The sequence below is a fragment of the Rhododendron vialii genome, chromosome 3a (genome assembly GCF_030253575.1).
Source record: "Rhododendron vialii isolate Sample 1 chromosome 3a, ASM3025357v1".
Lineage (NCBI taxonomy): Eukaryota > Viridiplantae > Streptophyta > Magnoliopsida > Ericales > Ericaceae > Rhododendron > Rhododendron vialii.
In genome coordinates this window covers 4,377,679-4,392,755 of record NC_080559.1, presented here as the reverse complement: position 1 = coordinate 4,392,755, position 15,077 = coordinate 4,377,679, and positions in this window count along the sequence as shown.

Sequence of the window (15,077 nt, the reverse complement as noted above, 5' to 3'; positions counted from 1 at the left end):
CTTTCTCTTGAATTTAAATTCAGGCCGGGGTATGGCGGTGTTTTGGTTGGTTTTTTTTTTTTGCATCTTTTTTTTCCTTTGTATCTTTTTTTTCCTTTGTTTTCTTTGGGCTTTAGGTTGCTTTGTGTGTACGTTGTAGAGTTTTTTAGCGGATGTGAGGCTTTCATTTGCTTGTGATGTTTCCGTTGGCTTCTTGCCATCCTTTCTGATTTGGTTCTCGGGTTGCTCTATTGTCAATGTGCCCGATATACGTTTAATCTTTGTAGCTCTTCTCAAAGATTAATATTTTTTTTTTCTGATAAATAATCCGGAGCAAACATACATTTGACTCACTTGCTAGTGTAGATTTGTAGTATTTTCTAATGCCGCCCCAACACGTGTTTTTAACCCGTATAATTTTTTGGTGGTCTGATTACTATTAGTGTAGATTTATTTCCTCCGGTATTAATTGGAATTCCCACGAGTGGATTGTGACCTCACACTTTAGAAAGTACAATTAATGGATTCCAAACATCTATATATAGTGAGCTATAAATTATCTATTGAACTTTGAATTTAAGTTATTGCACCAAGCACTACTTCTAATTGGATAAATGAATTTTTTATTTGTTACTTTTCAATTTTCACAACACAATCTCAATACCAAAAATTTCTTTTGCACACACAGACACACACTCTATAAATAGGGCGTTCCCCATGCATTTCAAGACACAACAACACAAACCAAATAATACCACAAAATCAGGAAAACAACAAACATGGTTGCAGCTAATTGTCCTTTCCAACTACCTCCTCCTCCTCCTCCTCGTCATCGTTGTCGCCACTGCCTCTGTAGCCCAAGCTACCATCACCATTTTTGGTGTACAGTGCAGCGGGCTCATCGTAGATGGCGTCTTTGCCCTTCCGGCCAACCCAACCGTAGGAGTTCCCTTAGTCGACATAAGCTTATCATGCGACGGAGGGGCAACCACCATCGGTACTCGAGCTTTAACCGGCCCCACAGGAGCCTTTAGGGTGGGTACCACCACCGGAAACGGCGCTCTCTTTGAAGAATCGAAATGTGCCGTTTACGCGTCGATGCCTGGTCCCGCTTCAGTGGATCTTGCAGAAAATTTTACTGCCGTAATATTCGGCCCTAAACTTCGCGTTTGGGAGGGAGAGAATGTTGAAGTTGTGAATGGTCAGATCCAGGTTAGTGAAGAAGCTGGTAGTTAGATTGCGGCATTCAAGGTTGCTGGACCTTTTGTACTAGTGGGTTGATGTATGAATGACTCTTAAGATCCGTGTGGATTCGGGTTGATGTACGTTTGATTATTATCAAACTTCTCTTCGTCGTGTGTTTTATCAAAAAAAAATTTAAAAAAAATAAAGTGTTTTTTCATTTCCTACAAATGAGAGGAAATGAATTAGTACAACTTGTGATGTGCTGTGAAATAAAGAGATCGAAGGGAGTACTGTACTGTGGTTTTTTGTTTCATAGTATATGTAATAATATGTATCGACGTCGACCTTAATTTCGTAAATTTAATTCCTGTTAAATAAGTTCTCTGCCCGCAGTGAGCTTAATTGGCTTCTCATGAAAGGAATTAAGGAGAAAAAATAAATCAAGGGAGTGTTCTGTTTAGGAACCAATTAAAAAGAGGTAGATTAATTGGGTATTGAAATTTATCTAACAATGGGTTCTGTATAGGAAAGGGGTTTAGGGGATATATAGTAGCCAAAAAATATCATCAAGTAATGTTGGGGAGTGACAACATAAATTCTGCGATACATGCACAAATTTGCTTGGGATTTCGTAAAATTTCTGATAATGATCTCTGTCCAACTGGTTGTCCTAACCAAGAGTCTGTTACCCATGTTCTTTGGGATTGTTCTGTTCCCAAACATTTGTGGAATGGAATTGGGATTCCTTCTACTGTTAGTTGTTAAATACAAGAGAAGAGAGATATTTTATTGACTTTCGATAACACTATACAATGAGTTTCTCTATTTATAGAGGAGAGGGAGTCTAATTAAGGAAGAAAATCATATATGCCAATTAACTATGAAAGAAAATCATTCTAATTACATCAATATCATGATATGATCATGATATTATTTATTATATCCATTTATTCTAACATTCCCCTCAAACTCAAGTAAGTCTACCAACTTGAGTTTGAAAAAGCCCATAATAAGAGAAACCAGGAGCAACCATGCCAAGCCAAGAAACCAGGAGTTGCCAAGAACCAGGAGAAGCTGGGAAGAAAACCAGGAGAAATCAAGAAAAGCCAAAAACGAAGAAGCCAATAATCGAAAAGCCACGGGCGTTGGTGGTGAAGAGGCTTGGTGGGTGCTGGCAACCGGAAAGCGTGAATGAGATTAACAAAGTAACTAAGTGCCCGGCGGACGGCAGCGATCGCATGGGCCGTCCGCCAGGCGCTAATATATACAGGGCCTAGATCTTATAACTCTGATACCATGTTAAATATGTGAGAAGAGATATTTTATTGACTTCGATAACACTATACAATAATGAGCTCCTCTATTTATTGAGGAGAGAGAGCCTAATTAAGGAAGGAAATCATACCAATTAACTATGGAAGAAAATTCTTATTACAATCAAATCTCAATCTCAATATATTGATATAATCACGATATTATTTATTATATCCATTTATTCTAACATTAGTTTCTCGCTCCCTTTTGAGTCTTGGTCCATGCATGTCAACTGTAGGTCAAAGGTTTTGCACCCATGTGGTGTTCTTCGGTGAGTCCTATTCCCGATTATCCTTAGGTCCGTTTGGCTTACTAGAAACCGTCGTATTTTTTGATGGTCCTAGGCCTCCTACTGATATCATGGTCACCACCAGAAATTGTATAAATTTAGCGTTTGAATGGTTTCTTGCTTGTGATGGTGGTCCTTCTAACCGTGGCATATAGACTCTTTTAGCGGGTTGGAACAATTGAGGCAGCTTCTTCTAGTACCACTGTGGAGTGCTGGGCACTTCGGGATGGTTTAGAACTAGCTTTGAATCGTAATTACATGGCATTCTTATGGAGACCGATTCCATGAATTTAGTGCGTCTCCTCGACGAGAAAGGATTGGTTCTCATGAGTTAAGTAATATTCTTAATGATTGCAAGTTTTTCTTGGATCGACTTAAAAGAAAAGTCCGCCATATTTATCTGGAAGCAAATCGAAGTGCTGATGTTGTTAAACTTCCTTGTAGTAGTAATGCTAGTAGTATTATTCTTTTTGTTGATTTCTCACGGGTATTCTTAAAATTCTTTCTTTCTTGCACTTTCTACAAGTATCTCGCTAATCAAACGTACCCATAGTACTTTTCTCTTCTTGTTGGAGAAGGAAATAAGCACAATCAATTCCTATGCACGTTTATCTCTTTGTATTTTGTAATGGAAATGGGCGGAGATCTCCTTTCCCATATTGGGCCGGGAAACACCGAACAGCAAGTTGTGGATTCTTTAACTAAATATTGCATTGTTTGAATCATCTTAAATTTGCAATATGGGTAGAAAATTCACAATATTTACCTGAAAACTCATGAAGTACAACGTGTCACTACGCGCGGCTCCATTTGTTTTGAAGGTGTAAAATATTTTTCAGCAAAATATTTTACTCATTTTCAGTTGTTTGGTTAGAAAAAACGGTGTAAAATATTTTCCAAAGTAAAATATTTTAACATATATGACTAAAAATGTCTTCCTTTCAAATTACCCGTAAGTCATTTTACACTGGCCTTCTCTCTCACTTTCTTCACCCCTACACTCTTGAAAATGAAACTCTGGATAGATTAATTAACCTTATATAAGTGAAGTGTATAGGCGGAGATAATTGACTATTTTTCCCTTCCTTCCTTATCCTATTTCTCATGTTATGTTTAGTTATGATAAATTTACTTGTGTACTAAATACTGAAAAATACTTTACACGAAAACTAGGGAAAATTTCAAAAAAAACTCCTGAACTTTCTAACAACTCGCAAAAAAATACTTGAACTTTCACTATTAACAAAAAAACACCTAAACTTAGCATTCCGCTAACAATTTGACCCCTGCCATCCAATTCCGTTAGTTTGTAACGGATGGAGCTAACTTTTTTTTTTTTTACTTTTTACATTCAAAAATTACTTTTAACTCTTTCTTTTTTTATTGGTAAATAAATATGCAATAAAGTTCTTTTTTTCTTATTATTTATCGAAAATTACTTTAACCCTATTTTCAAAAATTACTTTTAACTCTTTCTTTTTTTATTGGTAAATAAATATGCAATAAAGTTCTTTTTTTCTTATTATTTATCGAAAATTACTTTAACCCTATTTTTTATTTTCAAATTTTACCTTTCCCCCCTCTCTCTCTCCCCCTTTTTTTCTTATTAGAATCGACTCCACACCACCAATTAACTCCACAACCAACTGCCTAAGCCTTAGCCACAATTTCAAAAATTCAAAAGTTACAAATAGGGAAAGTAGTAAAAAAAAGAAAAGGTTACAAAGAGGAGGTTAAAAGAACTTTTGAATTTCTGAAATTGTGGCTAAAGCTTAGGCGGTTGGTTGTGGGGTTAATTGGTGGTGTGGAGTCAATTTTAATAAGAAAAAAAGGGGGAGTGAGAGAGGGGGGAAAGGTAAAATTTGAAAATAAAAAATAGGGTCAAAGTAATTTTTGATAAATAATAAGAAAAAAATAACTTTATTGCATATTTATTTACCAATAAAAAAAGAAAGAGTTAAAAGTAAAAAAAAAAAAAGTTAACGCCTTCCGTTAGCTCCATCCATTACAAACTAACGGAATTGGACGGCAGAAGTCAAATTGTTAACGGAATGCTAAGTTTAGATGTTTTTTTGTTAATAGTGAAAGTTCAGGGGGTTTTTTGAAATTTCCCCCGAAAACTATTCATTTTACAAAATGGTTAAATATTTTATGGCGAAACAAACGGAACCGGTGATTGGATTAAAATAAGACATGGCCCACATCATCAATTTGTGACTATCTTCTTGTTTTTTTTTTTTTTTAGGTCAAGCGGAATATCAAATTAGACTACGAAAGAGAGTACCACATTAGGGATACACACAAAGTCATAAGGACCATAACCTAAACAAAGTACCTATTGTTAATCTAACACCTGCCTAATATTCAGGCTATCTCTCTAAGAAAAAATTCTCTCATGGAGATGGGCATGTCCATAACTAAAACGAGTTCGTCTGTCTGTTCGACCCCCATTCTTGCGAGATGGTCTGCGCATTGATTTGCTGATCGGTAAGTGTGCTCGATCGGCGTGTTTGTCTTGGCCATGATGAAGTGGGCTTCGTTGATGAGCACACTTTGCGGGTGATTGCTTGGGTTCCCTTTCTTAATCAGATTGACGGCTGTGAGAGAATCAGATTCAATTGCCACGTTCTTGAGTTTCCTTTCCAGAATGATCTTTAGTCCTTTGTAGATGCTCCAAATCTCGGCTTCCAGGCTTGATGAAAAGTTCCTCCTTCCATAAAATCCCATGATCCAGTCGCCCTTGTGATCTCTGAACAATCCACCAAAGCCTCCTCGTCCATTCATTTCATACCAGCAGCCGTTCGTGTTGAGTTTGATGTTACCTGCAATTGGATTCACCCAAGATATTAGACATGCTTGCTGAGAGCCCATAATGAGGGGGGACTTGAATGCTTCCACAATTTCCCGAGAATAAATCATGATATTCCTGGCGCTAATGCAGATTGGTATCTCAATGTTATCAAAACTCTTTTTGTTTCTGTCCTTCCAACTACTATCTTCTTGTTATCTCCTTTGCCAAGGGGAAAAAAATAATACACATACTCTATAAAATAGGGCTTTCCCCATGCATTTCTACACACCAAAACCAGTCACTAGCACAAACAAAACACAATATGGCTGCAGCCTACCCTTCCAACTTCCTCATCCTTGTCCTCGTAGTCACAACCGCCTCCATAGCCCGAGCTAGCCTCACCATCTTTGGCACAAAAGTAGACGAGCTCATCGTAAGTGGTGTCTTTACTTATCCGAGCGACCCCACTGTAAACGTAGCCGGCGACAAAGTGGGTTTATCCTGCGACGGAGGTCTAAATGACCTCGGTGAAGCCTTGTCCGGCCCCACAGGAGCCTACACGGTGGCTATAACTACAGCTGAAACCGGTGATCTTTCCGAGCTCGAACAGTCAAAATGCGGTGTTTATGTTACGACTGTGGATGACACCGAATTTCACACGCAAATTTCATTCCAAAGTAATTTAGGTGAAGCCGGGGAGGATTACCTAAATCTAACTGCAAATATCCTCCCACGGAGGCCATTTCGGCTAGGGTAATTCTACTCACACCTCTCACAAACACATGCATCACCTTGTTGCGTGAGTACCACAACATATTTTGATGATCCGTACCTATAATTTTGTGTGCTTTGACGTTCGAGTTATTCATTCAATAAATCAGGTTGATCGGGTATTGGCAATAAATCATGAACTATTTAAGTTTGATTCGAGACCGAAAAATGGATCTTTATAATTCTTATGGTTCATGAACTGATTTTAGTCAGGTAACTTAACAACATCTGATCAACCTGAATTCTTGCCTGAATAGTTTTCACGTTGGCACCTACAAAATTAACGGCTAATATCGCTTCATTAAAAGGGATTGTCGGACCCCATACTCCTTGGTGGTGTGTCTTCGAGTTGTGTTCAAAATGGTGTGCGTACGTAGCTGTACTATTGTTGTGAGGTTTGAGGTGTAATTTTATGCATCTTGTGTTGGATTAATTGTGAAATTCCTTCTCCATCTGTTGGATTGAACTCCATGATTAAATAAACGAGAAGAGAATGTATTGTACTATGTGTTTACTTAATTTTCTTCCTCAATGAATATATATTGATGGTTTTCATATTTTCAACTTGTTATGGTACGTTAATTACTTGTTTTCTATACTCCTAGCTTATTGGAATTATTAGGTTAGACAGAGGCGTTTGGAACTCCTTTTTTTTTTTATCAGCAAACTTTTTTTTATTAATCTTTGGAAAGGATAACAAAGATTAAAGGGCATACGCCACTGGAAAATCAAAACCAAAAGAAGGCAAGATGTCAACCAAAAACATCACAAACAAACACTGAAAAATATTACGGTCTCCATGTCCAATATTGGACATGAGACCCTATATAATGGACTTAGGAGCACAGCAGGCTCTGTTCCCTCAAAATAGGTTTCACTTTGGAATCTGAAAATTTAAATACGAACTGTTTATATAGCAGGGGTCAAGGACTAGAATGATCTTAAAACATATACGCGCGCAATCCTATAGTGGCAACTTAACATTCTTGATCTTTAGCGATTCTGATTGAATGATATTTTTCTATCTAGGATCGATCATTCACCTCAACGAGAAGACTAATTAAAGTATACAATAATATAATTGAATTTGAGAATTTGATCCGAACTATTTATATTATTGGACTAGCTCGAGGACTAGAATAATCTTACATATGATGTAATCGAATATTGTGACTTAGCATTCTTGATCATTAATCGATTTTGGTAATTCGATAATTTAATAGTACTTGGGATGAGACTCATGCTGATAATCAATATTTTAAGTACGTATTTTTTTGTTCTACGAGACATGTTATTCTCTCACAATAATACATCACCTTTAATTCAAAAAATAAGTACTTACTAATTTACTTAGCGAAACGGGCCGGGCCTGTAATGCCCCGAAAATTCGGAGACATTAATAAAATATTTAAAAGACAATTCTCAAAAGAAATTCATAGATTTACTACGTCATTATTGCAGAAGCAGATGTCATCATAATACAACCATAAAAATTAAAGTTTTCGAATTTGTCAAAATTTTATAATTCTCAATAAACTTTGAAGCTTCCAAAATAAAGTCAATTTAAATTAGTCAGAGCGACTAAGCGTACGGCCACCAAAATTCTTCACCTTCGTCCACTATAGGATTAAACTCGATCGGGTTGTACGGCTCATCTATTCCATCTTCAATACCTGGCGTTCAAGTTACTAGGGCAACATAGTACCGCGAGACATGATGCTTAGCAACCAAAACGCACTCGAAACCCATAACTTACAAGCAACAAGATATATATAATTGAAATGCAATAAGAATAACATCAAAAGAGAACAATCCATTATTTCATTACGTACTGTTTTTTTTTTTTGCTCGGCATATTTCATTACGTACTGTTCTTTAACCTAAGTGAAATCTCGGATCTTATCCACAGATCTGTTCCTACCCTTAACCTCCAGCATAAGGCAAACCAATGTGATTCAGACAGCTTTTTGTTGAGTCCCGCTGATAGCTACCAAATTATTTATTCGGATCAACAGTCGACGCAACTACACAAGGAAGGAACCAAACTTGTTCTCGCAGTCAATCACCACTGTGCCCTACCCAGGGTTACGTTTCTCAAACAACCTTGGCCCCTGTTAGCACCCATTAACACAAGACTAGGCATCTGTCAGCACCCATCTTAAAACCATAACTCAATCACTTTCCCATTCATCCTTTATTTATTAGCGTCTACATGGTCCTCTAATCGTATACCACCCCGGGAACCTATTTGTCCAATCTAACAATCAGGCAATTCCACAACAACATAATTATTTGATAAGAAGGGAAAGAAAATAGCACAATATCAAAATCAAGGTTGATGCTCAAAGTTCAACATGTCCGGAGGCAGTAGAATTAATATTTCAAACTTCCCACTGTTCATCCAAATTATATTCAATCCACAGGATTTAGAATTAAAAAGAGTGTAAAAGCCAGGGGTTAAAAGTAATAAAATATATATTGTATCAAACTAATTTGAAATATTAACTAACTAAAGGACTAAGCTGTAGTTTATCCCAAACTTTTTAAAAGTCCCATGTTCAACGCAGGAGGTGACATCGGCGTGATGTTTCCTCATCTTCAACCTCAGGCCAAAAAAAAAATTATAGAGTGTGGTAAGCTCACACACTCAAAACTTTGATCGACGCATGTGATCTAACCCGACATTGTACAGGGGCTTATTTTACCATTATCCGAACCATCTTGAGGAGACAAACCAGATGGACAGATCAGATTTTCCTTTCAAGCAATTTTAAAAAAACGCTGATTTTTGTTCGGAACTCGGTTTGCACTCTTTCTCTTCGTTTGTGTTCGTTTTATACACTATGGAGTGCTAAAATCAGTCTTAACCTTCTGGGAAACAACCAATATACTGGGCCCGAACATTAATTAGTTTTTCACAGCGATGTAAGGTTCCAATTCCAAGCTTTTTCGAAGTTTACGGTTCGGGTCGGGTTTCTTGTTATCGCAACGAAACGTCAAACGTACAACACCAGAACATTGATAGTATTACATAATAACATATAAATATACGTAGGGAGGTGAGTTCGGACCACCTCTCGTCTTGCAAAACAGTTTTTCAAAGAGGTTTCGGTGGCGAGTCGGAGTGGCGGCGGAGCTCAGTAGTGGTGATGGTGCTACGGCTGTGGAGGTGCTCCGGAGGTGGCTACGGTGTTGAAGATTAGTGGAGGACGAGGAGAAGGTGGTGGCCGAAGGAGTTCGGGTGGGGTGGTGGTGCAGGAGGTGGCCGAGTGATGATGGGGGAAAAGGCGGTGACCGCTCCTCTCTTTCTGCCGATTTGGAAAGGGAGCGGGGAAAAGGGGGCTTAATAATAAGAAATTAGGTAGTGAAAACTAAGGGTTAAAGAAAAGTAATTGGGTTGCCATTTCTTAGATATAGGTTAATAGGAGGAAACAGTTAATGAAAAGAGATTCAATTCATAAACCTCCTGGTCATTAGGAAGATGCATGTGAGTTAAGGTATTTGTTTGATGGGTAAAAGAAAGGGTTTAAAAGGTCTGTCAATCTTTGATTTGCTAGGAAGAAAATGTAGACAAAAATGGAGGAACATTATAGGAAAATTCTATGCAACCCGAAAGAGAACTACCACGAATTTGAAAATCGATGGTCCAGATTGACTTCAAGTGAATCTGGACTATTGATTTTCAAATTCAAGATAATTTCAGGGTACCTAACACTCCTCAACATTATATGATGGAGAGGAGACAATGGGTTTATTGGCCTGGCATACAAGGCAACGAATGGCTGAAAAAAATTTTGGGTTGGTTTTGGAAAAATAATTTAGTGCAACGCATGCCCATACTAGGGAAAATTACTAGTCAGATACGCGCGCGTACACAACCGATTACGGAATGAAACTTAGCGTGACGATATAAATAGTTTTTCAAGTAAAAATAATATTTTTGGCTTGATAATTATGATTATTTATAAAAGAAAAGTACCAGGTCTTTACAGGGCCTTCATTAGAGAAGATTCTGGGCTTGGTCTTTGGTAAATTAAGCAGAATAGATACACATGGGAACAAGATTAATTTATCTACAAAGTTGATAAAGATGCAGTGTTCCAATCAATTCCCATTCATGAACTTATTAGCAAAGAACTCGCAACACAACCTAAGGCTTGGGTAACAACCAAACATCAATAAATCGTCGCCACCCTCTATGATACCGCCGCCTCAAACAATCTGAAAAAATCCTCTTGAATCTGCTCCCTAATTAATAGCCCCTAAGATAGCCCCAAAATCAGCAAGAAATTAGGCCGTCAGGGGCTTGTCGCCATGTTGCTGCGGCAAAACAACCCCTGAAGGGCCTCCAAATCTGCTCCCAAATCTTCTCCAGAAACAGTCCCCAAATCTAAAAACATTTTTTTATCACATGCAGGATAGGATACTGTTACTAACTTTGACCTATTGATCATAGAGATGAACTGTTTGGATAACTGTTTACCAATTTTTCCCTTGATCGAAATTGACAGAGATTTCGGAAAACAAAGTCAACAACAAAAATAAAGATGAATGCGACTATTTCTCCACAAGACGAATCCGTGGTTTCAAGCTATGATCAGGACGTACTTCACCAGAAGAGAAATGACAGTCGAGTCAAATGTGAAATTGATGATAAGAAAGAAGACAAATGGAAGATATTCTTCCATCAATCTTCAACGATTGATCTATTGCCGTGAGGGACACACCAAAGATCCTAAGTTAAGTTTAGAATATGAAATCCTACTCCTACTCCTAATTATAACCCGAATGGGTTAGTAGTTCCAAAAATTAAGACAAATAAAGCTAGACTTTGATTTGTAGGAGAGAAATTACAATGAAGTCTTAAAAGACTATTTATAGAAAACAACAAACTTAGGAAATAACTTCTTAACTTTTCCACTAGTCTTCATTCAATCCTTTGCTTTCACTTGTTAAAATAACTTCTCATTTCCCTTCAAATGTGTAGGAGCATGACAAGTGTCCTTTTAACTTTCACATGTGTAGGAGCAAGCCAAGTGTCCTGCATGCAAATAACAATAATAAAAGAAATACTAATACTAGTTCTAATATTAATACGAATACTTAATAATAATAAAATATGAAGCATTCTCACAATTATCACATTTCGTTCGATCATCGACAGGGGATGAAACATGGTGTAAACAATAACACCCTATATTCCCCTGTAGGGGACCCCTGCACTACTGGATCCCGTTCCTAAAGACGTATATAGCAATCTAGCACTATCTCCCATTTACAAAAAGAACCAAGGCACTATACTATCTCTTTATTAAAAAATATATATGTGTATGTAATTTAGGGGCGGAGGCACATGAGTATAAGGGAGGGCAGCCGACGCCACTGGCTGCCAAATTTCCCTTGGGATATATATAATTTTTATCCCATTTTTACTAATTTGCCAAATTTTCATTGGAATAGGTATAATTTAATTATTTTGAGCCCATAAAAAATCTCTAAATTGCCTCAACTTATTTTAAGTACATATGAATCTAATTTAATTTTGGACTCCACTGACCAAAATTTTTAGCTCTGCCCATGCTGTGTATAGAAGGTGGACATAGCACTATGGGTTTCAGATCATAATGATGTACCCTGCAAAAGTACCGGAAAGATGAGGTGTATAGCAGCTATTTGGCATTTTTTTTGTTCTTATTTAAATTTTTTTCATATTTTTTAGTTTTTTATCAATTTTTTGGAGATTATTACATCGTCATAACAAGAGGAATCTAAAAAATAAAAAATTACGATCGAAACCTAATTTTTTTGAATAAAAGCAAAAATAAGCCAATAAAAAGTTAATTTTTTCGTCTTTATTCAAAAAAAAATTAGATTTCGATCATAATTTTTTACTTTTTAGATTCTTCTCGTCATGACGATTCAATAATCTCCAAAAAAAATTGATGAAAAACTAAAAAATACGAAAAAAAATTTGAATAAAAATAAAAAAAATAAGTCAGTTAGCTTATTTAGCTGAACAGGTAGGCATAACAATGTCCCATCTAAAAAATGGAAGGAGTAATAGCAATTAGGGTACAAAAAGTCTACAAACACAACTCCAAGTATAATTGTGCCACCTGGAGGCTGGAGCCCTTCGATACATGTGGACAAAGGCGGAAGCATGTATGGGCTACATTGGGCTGTAGCCCAGGTGGTCTCCAAAAAACAAAAAAAAAAAAATTATATGTAAATTTTCAGTCCAAATGAATTTAGTCCAATCCACCATCCTCCCATTCAGCCCAGTCCAACCCACCATCCGTTTTAATGGTGCGAATATCTTATTTTTTGATCATTTTATTTTAAAAAATCATAATTAATTTTTGTCTTTAAAGCTTTCATAATCAAATATCTGCCATTTATTTGGAATCTCATAGAGCAGATACTTGATTATGAGAGCCCTATAGGCAAATATTAACTATGACCCTTTAGAATAATATGATCAGTAAAATAAGATCTTTGCATTGGTTGAAACAAATTGAAAGTTGAAGCACTTAATTTTTTTAGATCGTTTATATATTAAAAATATAATTAAAAAATTAAATGCTCTAATTTTCAATCTATTTGAACCGATGGGAAGATCATATTTTGTTCGATCATTTTATTCTAAAGGGTTATAATTAATTTTTGTCTCTAAGGCTCGCATAATCAAGTATCTGCTCTATAGGTTTCCAAATAAAAAGCAAATACTTAAATATGTGTGTCCAGAGACAAAAATTAATTATGATCTTTTAGAAAAATAAGATCTTCGTACCGCTTCAAATGGATTAAAAAGTGGAGCACTTAATTTTTTTTGAGACTCTTTAATAAATATAAGAGAAATTAGGAGAGAGAAGTGAAATCAAGAGCACTTAAAAGGGATTGCTAATGAACAATCGTTCGATATATATACCGAAATATTGTAGCGAAATGTATCTTACCTAATCTTTTACCTACAGGTGGGTTTTATCGGCTTTAGGTAGCTAAATAGCTAATATTTCCTTTTGGCTACTCTGCCGTACATGCCTAATTGAACAACAAAATAAAAGAAAAAAAAACTCTTTTATTGTTCTTCAAACTCTTTTGTACTTTTTTTGCTTTATTTTTGAACATTTATATATTTATGTATAAGTTTGCCTCTTTTTAGTTCATATATATAAATTTTGGTCAGCCCAAGGCGAAATAAATTCTTGGTTCCGCCCTTGCATGTGGGCGTATGTATGTGCATGGAACAATTCCGAACGCAGTTGTTCTCAGAGTTGTGGTTTAAAGATGTGTTGGTAGCATTGCTCGCAAGGGTATCAGTTGATAATTACATACCAACAGGCTACAAAAGAGGACATAATGCATGATAGATCTTTGTTCTTTAGTTGTGTACGTCAGTGATATGTTGTGGAGAATTATTTCCTAATTGACAGATTTCATAACCAGTCATGTTTGGCTAAGTTTACGTGGAATAGAGAATCTGTTTGCCGGAAAATAAAACTGGTGAGAGTTCCCAACATATGGCAAGGCTTAGGGGTTTTGAGGATTGCTGTGTATTGTCTCGTGTTGCAACCTTAATATTACAGCTGTTTTGCGAGAAGCTAAAGTGGTAGGTTGAGATTTTGTGAGTAGCAGTATTAGAAGAGTCTTGTGTACTTTTCGAAGCTCTCTCTATACTTTTCCATTCTTGTTGTACCGATGTCTTGTTTTGTCTTCATGGTATACCTATATGAAATTTTCTTTTGCCGATCGAAAAGTGTTACTGTTTCATTTGTTCTTGTTTGTGTGGGTACGATATGATTGTCCGAGCCTTGGCACCAACATAGTTGGGTTTTGTGGCCGGGGTTCTGATGCTATCATACTCGCTATTCTGTTAATCTTTCTACATCCTTGGATAATTAATAAAAAAAACTCTTTTCTTTCGCTGAGAAAAAGAAATATGGCAGCCTCCTGGATCAAAAGATGATTGTTATCGGTAAATGATTTTCACACTCTCTTTTTTTTATAACCACACTCTTTTTGTCATCTTGTGATGTGAATATATAATAGGGCGTGACAATATGTGCCAGTTGGTATAACTGAAATATGAATCTTGAAGAGATAAGTCGATGGGCCTGAAATCTCTTTCTCAACACTATCTAGGGATAGAAAGTCATCGGCATTTGTTGATTATGCTGAATCTGGGGCAGTTGGAAATTCAGGGGAAATAATAACAGTATGGAATCCAGATAAGTTCAAATCAAGAGATGTGACTATACATAGGCATTTGTTATGGTTACTGGTTTTTTGTTTGGTTTGGAATGTGTTAATGTAAATATGTATGCTCCCAATGAAGCAACAAGCAGAAATGAACTGTGGAATGTACTAGTCCAATTGAAGTCTGTATCTCAAATTCCATGCTGCAATGGTGGGGACTTCAATGAGATAAAGGCTATGAGTGAAAGAACAGGGTGCTCAAGAATGGAAAGAAGTATGAGGATATTCAAAGAGTTTATCAATCAATCAGAATTTAAGGATTTACCGATGATGGGGAGGCAGTATTGGAGGGCTAAGAGTCGTCTCTTGGCTTGGCACTGATCCAAATATTGTCTCTTGGAGGGCTAAGTGGCTTTCTAAGGGCGTAGCATTTGGAATCCTTGTTAGGCTGCTAATGATACCCTGGCCGGATTTCTTGTCAACTTCCCAGTTTGGAGGGCTAAGAGGTTTAATAACAATTGATGTTTTTGAGTGCTTTATGCCTTGGCTGAG